General features: G+C 30.9%; 2 long non-coding RNA genes and 1 other non-coding gene across 3 annotated transcripts; all 3 read right to left on the bottom strand.

The window, feature by feature from the left end:
* Nucleotides 1–985: 985 nt before the first annotated feature.
* LOC111200574 lies at nucleotides 986–3,080 on the bottom strand. Its single transcript, XR_007316324.1, has 2 exons — nucleotides 1,314–3,080; nucleotides 986–1,200 (listed from the first exon to the last, which is right to left on the bottom strand). It is a non-coding gene; the product is annotated as an uncharacterized LOC111200574 (long non-coding RNA).
* A 39-nt stretch (nucleotides 3,081–3,119) lies between these two features.
* On the bottom strand, nucleotides 3,120–4,116 carry LOC111200573. Its single transcript, XR_002654234.2, has 2 exons — nucleotides 3,615–4,116; nucleotides 3,120–3,501 (listed from the first exon to the last, which is right to left on the bottom strand). It is a non-coding gene; the product is annotated as an uncharacterized LOC111200573 (long non-coding RNA).
* Nucleotides 4,117–6,086: 1,970 nt separating this feature from the next.
* Nucleotides 6,087–6,193, bottom strand: LOC125578726. The gene has a single exon (XR_007316809.1). It is a non-coding gene; the product is annotated as a small nucleolar RNA R71 (small nucleolar RNA).
* Between the last annotated feature and the right edge of the window lie 10,284 nt (nucleotides 6,194–16,477).

The following is a 16,477-nucleotide window of genomic DNA, read 5'->3' as shown; positions in this document are numbered from 1 at the left end:
ATCTAATTAGAACTTGCACCGAGACGGCCATTATATTATATATTGGTTACCAAAAAGATACGTTTTACGTGAAAATCATTTAAACAAATAGTAGCCTAAACTACCATTTGCTAAGATACAACACGACAACAGTGTCAGTAATATATTTTGCATTATTGCTCAACTCATCATCAAAATCAATAAGACAAACATTTTTCATCAATAACCTTGTCAATATACATAATATATTGTTTCCTATAAGACGTATAAACACCAAATCATGTCTTTTTAGTTATTTTTCAATAAAAATTCTGCAGTTAATAATGGTGTAAATATGGTATAGTATTAGTTTACCAAAACATTCTGTTTACATTCAAATAAAAATCATTATTGTCATGGATTATATACTAAATAATCTAAACTTTCCCTTTCATCATGTTTTGTAAAGATTATTTGATGTCTTTAAGATTATGTATCATATTATGTAAATGTGTTTTATATGTAAAATTATAAAACAATATAAAAATTTTTCGATTTTTTAAGAATAATTAGAGATTGACTTATTTGTGAAAATTACAATGATTTTTTTAATTATACAAATTTTACATATTATTTATTATTATAAAACTTTAATGAGACCATATTTGAAAAGACCTCCACCATTGTGAATTTTATAGAATATATTATCTTAAATAATTGTGTCATATTTTGAATCAGTCCAACCCGCGACTGGTGATAACTATTAATTTTGGTGTTAGTTATTTTATAAATTCTATACTATGTTCTGAAAAATATATATTTTATTTTATTTAATAAGCTAATTGTTTACAACATTTAAATTCAGTTAAACAGTCTAAAATAATTTTATTCTCAATTTTACATAACATTTATAAACTTCTAAAATACAATTGAAGAAAGCCATAAACAACAATATATATTTCGATCTCTTTCGAAGGTATACCAAATTATTTAGTTCATAATACTAGATTCTTATTTGGAATAAGAATTACTATTTATTATTCGAATTTAGACTAATGGAAGTACAAAAATATTTGGAATAAATAATTATAGAAGTTCTCTTCAGAAAAATTCAACCGCGGACCCAACAAATCTTCTCACATAGCGCTTTGGTTTCCCGACAGTGTGAATTGTTGCTGCAACACCAAACATTCTTTGGTGTTTTAGAGCATGTTGGTTTGGGCCCTCTGTTGAGGTCGGCACCTGTATAAAATTTAAAACTTATAAAAATTAAAAAGATGATAGAGGATATTATTATTATTTTAATGATAATGATAAAAGGGGATTAGACGAAATGTAAGAAATATATGACATACATTCATGACAACTAGCAAGAAACACTAGAACAATACAAAATATAGCAAATTTAGATGCTGACATTGTAACTCTTCTCTGTAAATAAATATTTTGTGTGTTTATTGTAGAAAACCTTAAATGTGAACATATACATATATATAAGTCTTTGAAAACTATTTTTAGAATTATCCGGAAAAACAGTTTTAAAATGATTGGTTAGTTTTTTTTTTTAATTTTATTCCAAACATTTATTTTAATTTTTGTTACGATATGTCATCACCTTAAAATACCATTTAGCGTATATACGCAACGTTGAATGATTAAATATGTGGATAAAATCAACTAGCAATAGATTAGCTACCAAATTAGCATTTACTAATTTCTCTTCAATAACATTAAATATGGACATGTATATATGCCACAAAAAACGTTGTACTAAGATGATCCGAAAAACTAGAAATTATAATTTTTTATTATTTTTATTTTCGTTATATTCCAAAACATTTATGTTGAATAGTTGTTCCAAATTATCATTTTAGTTCTGATAGGATATATCACCACATAAAATTACCAATTAATGAAATATATATATGTGTGTGTGTGTGTGTCTAATTTTGAAAATTTAAATATGTGGCCAAAAGTAATTAGCAACTACAACTTTATTTACTAATTTCATATAGTTAAAAAAAATATTCTTCAATTCTTAATGGGTAATATATAGATATAATGAAATTCATGCATACATTTACAGAAGTGAAATAATATTATAAGTAATAGTTTGTATAACAGTTCTTATTTTCTCAAAAAAATATTTTATAGATTCATAAATAAATAAAAATATATTCTTAGTTCTATGAAAAATATAGATTTACTTCAGAATATATATATATATATATTATAGGAAAAACATAGATTTCCTTAACAAAGATATATATATAATAGTCAAAATATTGTATGGAATATTTTAATATAGAATATAATATGACATAAGATTTTCAAATTATGTATCTAATTAGAACTTGCACCGAGACGGCCATTATATTATATATTGGTTACCAAAAATATATGTTTTACATGAAAATCATTTAAACAAATAGTAGCCTAAACTACCATTTGCCAAGATACAACACGACAACAATGTCAGTAATATATTTTGCATTATTGCTCAACTCATCTTCAAAATCAATAAGACAAACATTTCTCATCAATAACTTTGTCAATATCCATAATATATTATTTCCTATAAGAGGTATAAACACCAAATCATGTCTTTTTAGTTATTTTACAATAAAAATTCTGCAGTTAATAATGGTGTAAATATGGTATAGTATTAGTTTACCAAAACATTCTGTTTATATTCAAATAAAAATCATTATTGTCATGGATTATATACTAAATAATCTAAACTTTCCCTTTCATCATGTTTTTTAAAGATTATTTGATGTCCTTAAGATTATGTATCATATTATGTAAATGTGTTTTATATGTAAAATTATAAAACAATATAAAAATGTTTCGATTTTTTTAGAATAATTAGATATTGACTTATTTTTGAAAATTACAATGATTTTTTTAATTATACAAATTTTACATATTATTTATTATTATAAAACTTTAATGAGACCATATTTGAAAAGATCTCCACCATTGTGAATTTTATAGAATATATTATCTTAAATAATTGTGTCATATTTTGAATCAGCCCAACCCGCGACTGGTGGTGATAACTATTAATATTGGTGTTAGTTATTTTATAAATTCTAAACTATGTTATGAAAATATATATTTTATTTTATTTTATAAGCCAATTGTTTACAACATTTAAATTCAGTTAAACAGTCTAAAATAGTTTTATTCTCAATTTTACATAACATTTATTAACTTCTAAAATACAATTGAAGAAAGCCATAAACAACAATATATATTTCGATCTCTTTCGAAGGAATATCAAATTATTTAGTTCATAATACTAGATTCTTATTTGGAATAAGAATTACTATTTATTATTCGAATTTAGACTAATGGAAGTACAAAAATATTTGGAATAAATAATTATAGAAGTTCTTTTCAGAAAAATTCAACCACGGACCCAACAAATCTTCTCACATAGCGCTTTGGTTTCCCGACAGTGTGAATTGTTGCTGCAACACCAAACATTCTTTGGTGTTTTAGAGCATGTTGGTTTGGGCCCTCTGTTGAGGTCGGCACCTGTATAAAATTTAAAACTTAAAAAAATTAAAAAGATGATAGAGGATATTATTATTATTTTAATGATAATAATAAAAGGGGATTAGACGAAATGTAAGAAATATATGACATACATTCATGACAACTAGCAAGAAACACCAGAACAATACAAAATATAGCAAATTTAGATGCTGACATTATAACTCTTCACTGTAAATAAATATTTTTTGTGTTTATTGTAGAAAACCTTAAATGTGAACATATACATATATATAAGTCTTTGAAAACTATTTTTAGAATTATCCGAAAAAACAGTTTTAAAATGATTGGTTAGTTTTTTTAAAAAAAAAAATTTATTCCAAACATTTATTTTAATTTTTGTTACGATTTGTCATCACCTTAAAATACCATTTAGCGACAACCATATATACGCAACGTTGAATGATTAAATATGTGGATAAAATCAACTAGCAATAGAGTAGCTACCAAATTAGCATTTACTAATTTCTCTTCAATAACCTTAAATATGGACATGTATATATGCCACAAAAAACGTTGTACTAAGATGATCCGAAAAACTAGAAATTATAATTTTTTATTATTTTTATTTTCATTATATTCCAAAACATTTTTGTTAAATAGTTGTTCCAAATTTTCATTTTAGTTCTGTGATATATGGTGTTTTATACATCTTGTATATATGCTTTTCAATTGGTTTTCAAGTCTTTATCGAGTCTTCCTAGTCCTTTTCGAGTCATTACAGGTCTGGAGTTGCATTGGATAGGAGATGGACCAGCTGGAACAAAAGAGGCAGCAAACAGTGCAATTTGGTGATTTTCACGCAGAACAGTCTTGATGACTGTTCCGGATAGCGGAGCAACCCGAGTGACTGTTCCGAGTGAGTGTTCCAGCGGCAGAGATTTTTAAGGAAACTACAACCTATTTCGGGATTTGCCCTAATCTCTCTATTTTCTCTCCCAACCGTCTGTGGCTTGAATATATATTATTTTTCTGTTTTTCCTTATCATTCTACGCTAGTTTACATAGAGGAACCAGACCCAAAAACTCCGTTGTTGGATTTGCTTATTGTAAAGGGAGAAGGATCTCTACACTCTTGAGAAGAATCCTGAACCCTATCTCTTTTATTTTATTGATTCAACATGTTTTCTTCATCTGTTATCTCTGTGTTCTCTGTAGCTATGGCTGAGTAGTCAGCTTGCTTAGTCTAGGGTGTTAGATCCGTGAGCTTGACATAAATAAGTTATAAATCGATTGTCTTCATTCATTGTTGTTCTTAAGGCTTGCATCAAGTTAACCACTTAGTGCCTGATTCTAGGTTTAATCTATTCATCAAAAGTGTTATAGGTTGCTAGACATAACTTGAATGAGCATTGCATCCCTAACCAGCGAAAGTAGATGTTAGGGTGTTTTGTGAATATATCGGACTTGACCTCTATTGCTTGCTGTCGCATCTTGATCCAAACGAGAGTTTAGGTATCAAGATCGATCAGCATAGGGAGCAGTACCACGACAGTGGGCTGTTCTACTTGAGTGATCCGAGTTCTAGACTTGCTCTTAATTAAACTTGAATAATTGTTTGGCTCACACTTGTTTAACACCCGATCAAACCACCCTAGGCTAGCATTTTTAATCATCTGAAAACTTTAATTCAATCTATTACTTGCTTGTTACGATTCCTCAACTTTAAAACCCCCATATTGTTTTAGCTTGATATTGATCCCATAAAGATAAAGTGTAATAGTTGGTCTCTGTGGATTCGATCCTAAAGTGCTACATCGACATACCATTCGATTGTGGTAGTGTGCACATTAGGTTATTTGGTGTGCGTATACACGTAATATCAATTTGGCGCCGTTGCCGGGGACCATCTTTTTACCTTTATTTTTCGGTTATTTATTTAGTCTAAGACCTCTAACTTGCCTTATCCTTTTTGTTGCAGCTAATGTTCCAGGTGCATGACCAGTAGACATACTCGAAGAAACGCACAAGGAGAGTTAGTTACATTTACCAACCAGGAGCTAGCAAGGTTAGAAAGAACAAATCGTCAACAGCCAAGGCAAACTGACACCACTATGGGTGATCACGCCAATCAGGATGATCTCGCTGCGGCTATGGCACTCATGCAGCAGCAGATGCAACAAATGCAGCAGACCATCCAAGCTCAGCAGGATGCTGCTGAACAGGCTGCTCTCGCGCAGCAGGAACAACAGGCGCAGACTGTTCCAATCGGGCAGAGAAACCTTCCGCGTAACATCCCTACTACGCGCTCTGCCATTGTTCCTCCACTCTGCACCAGGCAGGACTTCGAGATCAAGCCTGCTTTGATCGGTCTAGTACAGAGAAAGGTGTTCTCTGGTCTCTCTACAGAAATTCCAATGGAGCATATTGAGAGCTTCGAAAAAGTCTGTAGTTTCACTCGCGCTAATGGTGTTCCACCAGATTACATCAGGTGCATGTTATTCCCATTCTCTCTTGATGGAAAAGCTGCACGGTGGTTGAACTCTCTCCCTACCGGCTCTCTCACTTCATGGGAACAGGTCCGATCAGCGTTCCTCAGTTATTTCTACTCTAAGGCGAGAACAGCTGCATTGAGGAACAAGATCACCTCCTTCAAACAGCTCACTGATGAGCCTTTCTGCGACGCATGGGAGCGCTTCAATGACTATCGCAGAGAATGTCCTCACCATTGATTTGATGATGATTATCTCCTGGACATTTTCTATGATGGAGTGGACTGGAAATACCAAGGTGCTCTAAACTCTGCGAGCAATGGAGATTTCATGACTCAAACCACTGCTGGAGCGTTTAAGCTGATTGAGAACATGGCTGCTAGCTCAGGTAATAAGAAAGAGGAGAGTGATTGCTCCATGAAAGGGAACAGTTCTGACGCCCAGAAAATAGATGAGCTGACTGCCAAGGTTGATCAGCTACTGAAAAACAACCAAGGGCACGTTTTCAGCATGGAGCAAGCTACGGCCAGACATATTCAGAACCAAAACAAGCGACAACTGCAGAGCAATCAGCAAGCTGTTCCAGCTACTGAGAACAGTCAACCGGATGAGCTGAAGGGTCTGAGTATGATGATGCAACAGTTTTTGCAAGGTCAGCAGGTTCAGGCCAAGGCGTTGAATCAGGTAACCACAGAAATAGACACTAGGATGGGCAACATGTTCACTGAGCTGAATAACAAGTATGACAATCTTGTGATCGATATAAGAAAGATCGATGTTCAGCTTGCTCAAACAGTTGAGAGTGTCAAGAGGCAACAAGAGACGCTCCCTGGAAGAACTGATAAAAATCCTAGGACTGAGCACTGTAATGCAATAGAGCAGCCGTTTGCTGAGACTGTTCTAGGCACAGAAGAGAACTCAGAACAGTCTGCTAGCTCTGGAGTGACTGGTCCTAGCGTACCTGCTGAAACTCCACCAGTGCGAGTCTATGTTCCTAAGGTTCCCTATCCAATTCCACCTAGACATCTGATGGATCCCATTAGTGAAGAGCAGCTGATAGGTTTTAACAAGATGGTGAGAAGGCTTCCTAAAGAACTTGCATTCGAAGATGCTCTGCAGATTCGTCCATTGCTCCAGTTCTTTAAACACTGTAAAGAGACTCAAGAGGAGATCAAGGTCCTCTATACCAAAGCACTGTCTACACCAGCACTGAAGGTATTGCCTAAGGTTGATGATCCTGGAAAGTTTGTTTTCCCATGTTCCATCGCAGGAACAACCTTCAAAGATGCTCTTTGTGACTCTGGTTCTTGTGTGAATCTCGTCTCAAAGGCTATTGTAGACGATTTGGGTATTGCTGATGTTGAGCGTTCTCAGCTGACCCTGACCTTTGCAAACTCTTCTAGAGCAGTCCCATATGGAACCATCCGCAGCCTTCATGTTCAAGTAGGGGAATGCATTGTTCCTGCTGAGTTCCAAGTTGTTGAGATGAACAAGGATCATGAGATGCCTTTGATATTTGGAAGGACATTCATGGCTACTGTTGGAGCAACCATCGATATGTCCAACAAGAGAGTCTGCTTCTCCAACATCAACAAGAAAGTTTTCTACAAGGTTGTACCCACCAGATCTTCCTCATCACACGCCTCTCGCATCTCAGTGTTTGATGTAGAAAAGCTGAAGGTTGTTCCAGAGAAGGAGCATGGTGATAAGGGTGAGAGCAGGCTGTTCTCTGATGAAGATCCTAGCACTGATCCTACTAAATTCAGAGGGAATTCAAGGGTGAAACAAAAAGTCCAGAAGAAAAGGGTCAAGGGAGATCCTACAATGACTTTGATACCTCTCAAGTGTGATGAGAACTCCATTGAGTATGAGGTAAAGTGCAAGGGTACCTCCAAACCGTTCTCTAAAGTCAGAGCCATTCTCACACATGAGCTGAAGGAGAAAGGAGACGCTGCTGTGAAAGGGTTGCTGAGCAGAGTTCTGAAGCTGAACATGTCTGATTGTGGAGCTGGTTTTGGAACAGGCCCTCCTGCTCAATCCGACTGATCCCAGTCACCAAGTCAAGCTAGAGACTTAAACCAAGCGCTTGGTGGGAGGCAACCCACTGGTGAGTGTCATTAACATTAGGATTTTCTTTTTCACTTATTTTTGTTTTTAGTTTGTTGAGTCTCAGGTCATAAATCAGAAAATCCGAGACCCTTGACTGGAGCAAGCAGCTGGCTGCTCTCATTCCAGAGCATCCTTTGCTGGAGCAACCGCGTCTTGCTCTGTCAGGCTGCTCCGCGCCAGGTAAGTATCTCGAACAAAAAAAATGTTTATTCTTGATTTCACCTTCTCTCTGATTTATTTTCACACCAGGGACGTTGTGAAGTAAGTCTGGGGGAGGGTTTTCGTCGTTTACTAACTCGTTTCTTTCTTTTGTTTTTTTTCTTTTGGGTCAATTTGAGTAAGTTTTTATTGAGTCAGTCAAAAATTTGTGGGAATTAGGACCTTATTCCGTGTTGATCACATAACCACCTCGTGCTTTAGTTATCTTATTCAGTGACCTTAGCAGTGGCGAAAGACACACATGTGGACCTGGAACAACCTGACATATCTCACTTGATTCTCCAGAAGTTCTCAGCCGATCAGGTTACACTGGGTAGACTTAACTCCACCTTACTTGAACCTAATCTTAACTGAAATTCTTCTTGTTATGGGCATTAGATCAGGGAAACGAGAACACACTCAGGACTTCTTATCCTTTTTATCCATCTTGCTGATCCTGAGTGGCTAGCTCATCTTTAGTTAGTTCCCACCCTGCACCTTAGCCTTTATTCCACCTTCGTGCATTTGTATTTCAGTGTCATATGTGCAGATATGTGCAAAAAGGTCATAGAGGAAAGGATCAACGCAGCCTCCTACTCATTACTGCTGCAGAAATTTTGTCAGAAAGGAGAACAAGCAGATTAAGGGAGCAACCGCCCCATAACCAATGAACTGCGCAAGAGCAGGGGTGGAGAACCAGAATGGTCGCGAAATCAGAACCACCAGTGGCACTCAGAACGATCATGTATTACCTCCGTCTTCGTCACATCACCATATCAGTATTCCAAAAAAAAAAAAAAAAAAAAAAAAAAAAACGAGAACAATGTGATGGAGAAGGGGAAGAAAGAAAAGAAACATAGAGCCACTGGAAAGGTCGAGCAAGAAGTTGGTACCAAGTATTGAAGAGTGTGTAGAGGAAAGTGGAAAGCAGAACAATCAGTTGCATGTTCCGTCATCAGAACAGTCGCACCAGATAGAGCAAAAACGAGTAGAGGCTGTGGACATCAATGGATCTATCCTCTCTTGCCATTTTGTGTGATATCCTGCATCCTCTTCAATGAAATGGTAGCCCCTAAACACTCTTAACTCCACCATTAAATAGCCTGTTCCACACCTAGACCGTCTACCCTGAATAATGCATGTGATGAGAAGCTCACGCTACTCTTAAATGAATGTAGGGAGTTCTGTCTGGATAGTGTTGCTTTTTCAGGTTTGAGATGAAGAGTATGGAGCCGATTTTTGAACAGCAGTCAGTGGGGTTCCGGTAAGGGTGTGTTGTCCTAGTTTTTCTGCTTGTATGGTTCAGAGATTCGTGGTTAAAGTATGGTTGCTGAGAATAGGAGAGTTCCCACACTTTCAAACCTTTCTCCCTGTTCTTGATACTTGACATTGTTTGAGGACAAACAAGGATCTAAGTCTGGGGGAATTGATATATGGTGTTTTATACATCTTGTATATATGCTTTTCAATTGGTTTTCAAGTCTTTATCGAGTCTTCCTAGTCCTTTTCGAGTCATTACAGGTCCGGAGTTGCATTGGATGGGAGATGGACCAGTTGGAACAAAAGAGGCAGCAAACAGTGCAATTTGGTGATTTTCACGCAGAACAGTCTTGATGACTGTTCCGGATAGCGGAGCAACCCGAGTGACTGTTCCGAGTGAGTGTTCCAGCGGCAGAGATTTTTAAGGAAACTACAACCTATTTCGGGATTTGCCCTAATCTCTCTATTTTCTCTCCCAGCCGCCTGTGGCTTGAATATATCTTCTTTTTCTGCTTTTCCTTATCATTCTACGCTAGTTTACATAGAGGAACCAGACCCACAAACTCCGTTGTTGGATTTGCTTATTGTAAAGGGAGAAGGATCTCTACACTCTTGAGAAGAATCCTGAACCCTATCTCTTTTATTTTATTGATTCAACATGTTTTCTTCATCTGTTATCTCTGTGTTCTCTGTAGCTATGGCTGAGTAGTCAGCTTGCTTAGTCTAGGGTGTTAGATCCGTGAGCTTGACATAAATAAGTTATAAATCGATTGTCTTCATTCATTGTTGTTCTTAAGGCTTGCATCAAGTTAACCACTTAGTGCCTGATTCTAGGTTTAATCTATTCATCAAAAGTGTTATAGGTTGCTAGACATAACTTGAATGAGCATTGCATCCCTAACCAGCGAAAGTAGATGTTAGGGTGTTTTGTGAACATATCGGACTTGACCTCTATTGCTTGCTGTCGCATCTTGATCCAAACGAAAGTTTAGGTATCAAGATCGATCAGCATAGGGAGCAGTACCACGACAGTGGGCTGTTCTACTTGAGTGATCCGAGTTCTAGACTTGCTCTTAATTAAACTTGAATAATTGTTTGGCTCACACTTGTTTAACATCCGATCAAACCACCCTAGGCTAGCATTTTTAATCATCTGAAAACTTTAATTCAACCTATTACTTGCTTGTTACGATTCCTCAACTTTAAAACCCCCATATTGTTTTAGCTTGATATTGATCCCATAAAGATAAAGTGTAATAGTTGGTCTCTGTGGATTCGATCCTAAAGTGCTACATCGACATACCATTCGATTGTGGTAGTGTGCACATTAGGTTATTTGGTGTGCGTATACACGTAATATCATTCTGATAGGATATATCACCACATAAAATTACCAATTAATGACATATGTATATATATATGTGTGTGTGTGTCTAATTTTGAAAATTTAAATATGTGGCCAAAAGTAATTAGCAACTACAATTTTATTTACTAATTTCATATAGTTAAAAAAAATATTCTTCAATTCTTAATGGGTAATATATAGATATAATGAAATTCATGCATACATTTACAGAAGTGAAATAATATTATAAGTAATAGTTTGTATAACAGTTCTTATTTTCTCAAAAAAAATATTTTATAGATTCATAAATAAATAAAAATATATTCTTAGTTCTATGAAAAATATAGTTTTACTTAAGAATATATATATATATTATAGGAAAAACATAGATTTCCTTAACAAATATATATATATATATAATAGTCAAAATATTGTATGGAAAATTTTAATATAGATTATAATATGATATAAGATTTTCAAATTATGTATCTAATTAGAACTTGCACTGAGACGGCCATTATATTATATATTGGTTACCAAAAAGATACGTTTTACGTGAAAATCATTTAAACAAATAGTAGCCAAAACTACCATTTGCCAAGATACAACACGACAACAGTGTCAGTAATATATTTTGCATTATTGCTCAACTCATCTTCAAAATCAATAAGACAAACATTTCTCATCATCAATAACCTTGTCAATGTCCATAATATATTGTTTCCTATAAGACGTAAAAACACCAAATCATGTTTTTTTAGTTATTTTAGAATAAAAATTCTGCAGTTAATAATGGTGTAAATATGGTATAGTATTAGTTTACCAAAACATTCTGTTTATATTCAAATAAAAATCATTATTGTCATGGATTATATACTAAATAATCTAAACTTTTCCTTTCATCATGTTTTTTAAAGATTATTTGATGTCTTTAAGATTATGTATCATATTATGTAAATGTGTTTTATATGTAAAATTATAAAACAATATAAAAATGTTTCGATTTTTTAAGAATAATTAGAGATTGATTTATTTGTGAAAATTACAATGATTTTTTTAATTATACAAATTTTACATATTATTTATTATTATAAAACTTTAATGAGACCATATTTGAAAAGACCTCCACCATTGTGAATTTTATAGAATATATTATCTTAAATAATTGTGTCATATTTTGAATCAGCCCAACCCGCGACTGGTGATAACTATTAATATTGGTGTTAGTTATTTTATAAATTCTATACTATGTTCTGAAAAATATATATTTTATTTTATTTTATAAGCCAATTGTTTACAACATTTAAATTCAGTTAGACAGTCTACAATAATTTTATTATCAATTTTACATAACATTTATACTTCTAAAATACAATTGAAGAAAGCCATAAACAACAATATATATTTCGATCTCTTTCGAAGGTATACCAAATTATTTAGTTCATAATACTAGATTCTTATTTGGAATAAGAATTACTATTTATTATTCGAATTTAGACTAATGGAAGTACAAAAATATTTGGAATAAATAATTATAGAAGTTCTCTTCAGAAAAATTTAACCGCGGACCCAACAAATCTTCTCACATAGCGCTTTGGTTTCCCGACAGTGTGAATTGTTGCTGCAACACCAAACATTTTTTGGTGTTTTAGAGCATGTTGGTTTAGGCCCTCTGTTGACGTCGGCACCTGTATAAAATTTAAAACTTAAAAAAATTAAAAAAATGATAGAGGATATTATTATTATTTTAATGATAATGATAAAAGGGGATAAGACGAAATGTAAGAAATATATGACATACATTCATGACAACTAGCAAGAAACACCAGAACAATACAAAATATAGCAAATTTAGATGCTGACATTATAACTCTTCACTGTAAATAAATATTTTGTGTGTTTATTGCAGAAAACCTTAAATGTGAACATATACATATATATATATATATATATATATAAAGTCTTTGAAAACTATTTTTAGGATTATCCGAAAAAACAGTTTTAAAATGATTGGTTAGTTTTTTTTTTAAAAAAAATTATTCCAAACATTTATTTTAATTTTTGTTACGATATGTCATCACCTTAAAATACCATTTAGCGACAACCATATATACGCAACGTTGAATGATTAAATATGTGGATAAAATCAACTAGCAATAGATTAGCTACCAAATTAGCATTTACTAATTTCTCCTCAATAACCTTAAATATGGACATGTATATATGCCACAAAAAACGTTGTACTAAGATGATCCGAAAAACTAGAAATTATAATTTTTTATTATTTTTATTTTCGTTATATTCCAAAACATTTCTGTTAAATAGTTGTTCCAAATTTTCATTTTATTATGATAGGATATATCACCACATAAAATTACCAATTAATGACATATATATATATATGTGTGTGTGTGTGTGTGTGTGTCTAATTTTGAAAATTTAAATATGTGGCCAAAAGTAATTAGCAACTACAATTTTATTTACTAATTTCATATAGTTAAAAAAATATTCTTCAATTCTTAATGGGTAATATATAGATATAATGAAATTCATGCATACATTTCGGAAGTGAAATAATATTATAAGTAATAGTTTGTATAACAGTTCTTATTTTCTCAAAAAAATATTTTATAGATTCATAAATAAATAAAAATATATTCTTAGTTCTATGAAAAATATAGATTTACTTAAAATATATATATATATATATATTATAGGAAAAACAAAGATTTCCTTAACAAATATATATATATAATAGTCAAAATATTGTATGGAATATTTTAATATAGAATATAATATGACATAAGATTTTCAAATTATGTATCTAATTAGAACTTGCACCGAGACGGCCATTATATTATATATTGGTTACCAAAAAGATACATTTTACGTGAAAATCATTTAAACAAATAGTAGCCAAAACTACCATTTGCCAAGATACAACACGACAACAGTGTCAGTAATATATTTTGCATTATTGCTCAACTCATCTTCAAAATCAATAAGACAAACATTTCTCATCATCAATAACCTTGTCAATGTCCATACTATATTGTTTCCTATAAGACGTAAAAACACCAAATCATGTCTTTTTAGTTATTTTAGAATAAAAATTCTGCAGTTAATAATGGTGTAAATATGGTATAGTATTAGTTTACCAAAACATTCTGTTTATATTCAGATAAAAATCATTATTGTCATGGATTATATACTAAATAATCTAAACTTTCCCTTTCATCATGTTTTTTAAAGATTATTTGATGTCTTTAAGATTACTAGATTTTTTAACCGCGCTACGCGCGGATAAGATATTATATGTATTTCTCAATTCTAAAAAATAATGTATAATATTGTATTATATTATTTAAAAATATAAAATATGACTACATAACATAAATATATTTTTTAAATTTTCTTTGTGGAAATCATTATGTTGTTTGATTGTTGTACTTGATTCACATATTTGCATAGATATTTGTGATAGATGAATAACTATATTTTTATTATCAGTAAATAATATATATTTATTATATAATATAAGAAAAATAAAATTATTTACTTTTTAAACAAACTTGTCTCATGTTGGGGACTCGGTTATAGACATATCATATACGAATGAGACATTTTTACAGTTATCAATCTTCTTAACATTGAAAAAACAAATCTACATATCAAAACAATATCTCATAAAATCTATTTGTGGAATAATTACTCTGAAGAAATTGAATTTAGGCATCAAAAAGGACTGAAAATGTATGTGCATATATGTTATCTAAGTCTGCTTCACAAAGTACTATTCATAGTTCATATATCATTAATGTCCATCCTATTTTTTTGTCCACCATTTCTTAAACATCTTGAAATAACTGATGCTAATTAATAATAAACTTTTTGCTGGAAAAAAAATCAAATTTGTCTAATTATCGCTTAAATATTTTATTAATATGGTCTAAGAAGCTTTTAAGTGATATCATAGTTTAATTTATTAGTTTTTTTGTTAATTTTTAGAGGTTTTTGTATTTAAGATTTTTTTCCATATTAAGCTTATATTTCTTTCACAGAATTGATATATATATATATCATAAAAATTACCATCAAATCAGTTTTACTTATTTATTATTTTGTTTTAACGAAAATACACTTTTTAAATAATTTAATTTAAAATAAAATTATATATTAATTTGCTGTATTTTAACAATTTCATTGATTTAATTAATTTGCTTTGGTGGATAACTTAAAAAGTTTTCATATGAATCGGGGAAAGTAAATTTATGTTGTTATATTATATTTATTTTGTGTATATAGAATCTATATATAATGCTAGTGTAATAAAGAAAGAACATTATTTTTTTGTAACTTCAAAAAGATACATTATTACAATTTAAAATGAATCAAAATTGAATAAAATGGTAATTAAATATTTGTAAATCTAATTGTTTAGTTGGATTCTCATGAAAAAAAAATCGATTGGTTAAACAAATGTTTCAAAATTTGTTGTGGTATTGTTTTGTCTATAAATTATAAAATTTATTGAATTAATATATTTAATTATTGCATCCTTAAATAATATTTTATTAAGACATTAGAAAAATATGTTTTGAGTTGTTTTGTCAAATTGTACAAAAATATATGCTTTTTCATATTTGTAACTTCAAAAATATACATTATGATAATTTGAAATTAATCAAAATTGAATAAAATGGTAATTAAATATTTGTAAATCTAATTATTTTTTTATCTTGTTTAGTTGGATTCTCATAAAAAAATCGATAGGTTAAACAAACGTTTCAAAATTTGTTGTGTTATTGTTTTGTCTATAAATTACAAAATTTATTGAATTAATATATTTAATTATTACACCCTTAAATAATATTTTATTAAGACATTAGAGAATTATGTTATGAGTTCTTTTGTCAAAATTTTACAAAAATCTATGTTTTTTCATATTTGTCACGAAAATTTATATGTTAAACTTACTTTTACAAAATTCTTAACTTTGTCACGAAAACAAAAATCTATGCTTTTTCATATTTGTCAACGTTCTCACACTTTCTAAGAATATATTAGCTTGGTCACTTACTTATTTTTTAAAAATTATATATTAATTTGCTGTATTTTAACAATTTCATTGATTTAATTAATTTGCTTTGGTGGATAACTTAAAAAGTTTTCATATGAATCGGGGAAAGTAAATTTATGTTGTTATATTATATTTATTTTGTGTATATAGAATCTATATATAATGCTAGTGTAATAAAGAAAGAAGATTATTTTTTTGTAACTTCAAAAAGATACATTATTACAATTTAAAATGAATCAAAATTGAATAAAATGGTAATTAAATATTTGTAAATCTAATTGTTTAGTTGGATTCTCATGAAAACAAAATCGATTGGTTAAACAAATGTTTCAAAATTTGTTGTGGTATTGTTTTGTCTATAAATTATAAAATTTATTGAATTAATATATTTAATTATTGCATCCTTAAATAATATTTTATTAAGACATTAGAAAAATATGTTTTGAGTTGTTTTGTCAAATTGTACAAAAATATATGCTTTTTCATATTTGTAACTTCAAAAAGATACATTATGATAATTTGAAATTAATCAAA

The sequence above is a fragment of the Brassica napus genome, chromosome A9 (genome assembly GCF_020379485.1).
Source record: "Brassica napus cultivar Da-Ae chromosome A9, Da-Ae, whole genome shotgun sequence".
In the NCBI taxonomy this organism is placed as follows: Eukaryota; Viridiplantae; Streptophyta; class Magnoliopsida; order Brassicales; family Brassicaceae; genus Brassica; species Brassica napus.
The sequence above is the reverse complement of the archived record's forward strand: the minus strand, read 5'-3'. Positions and strand labels throughout refer to the sequence as shown.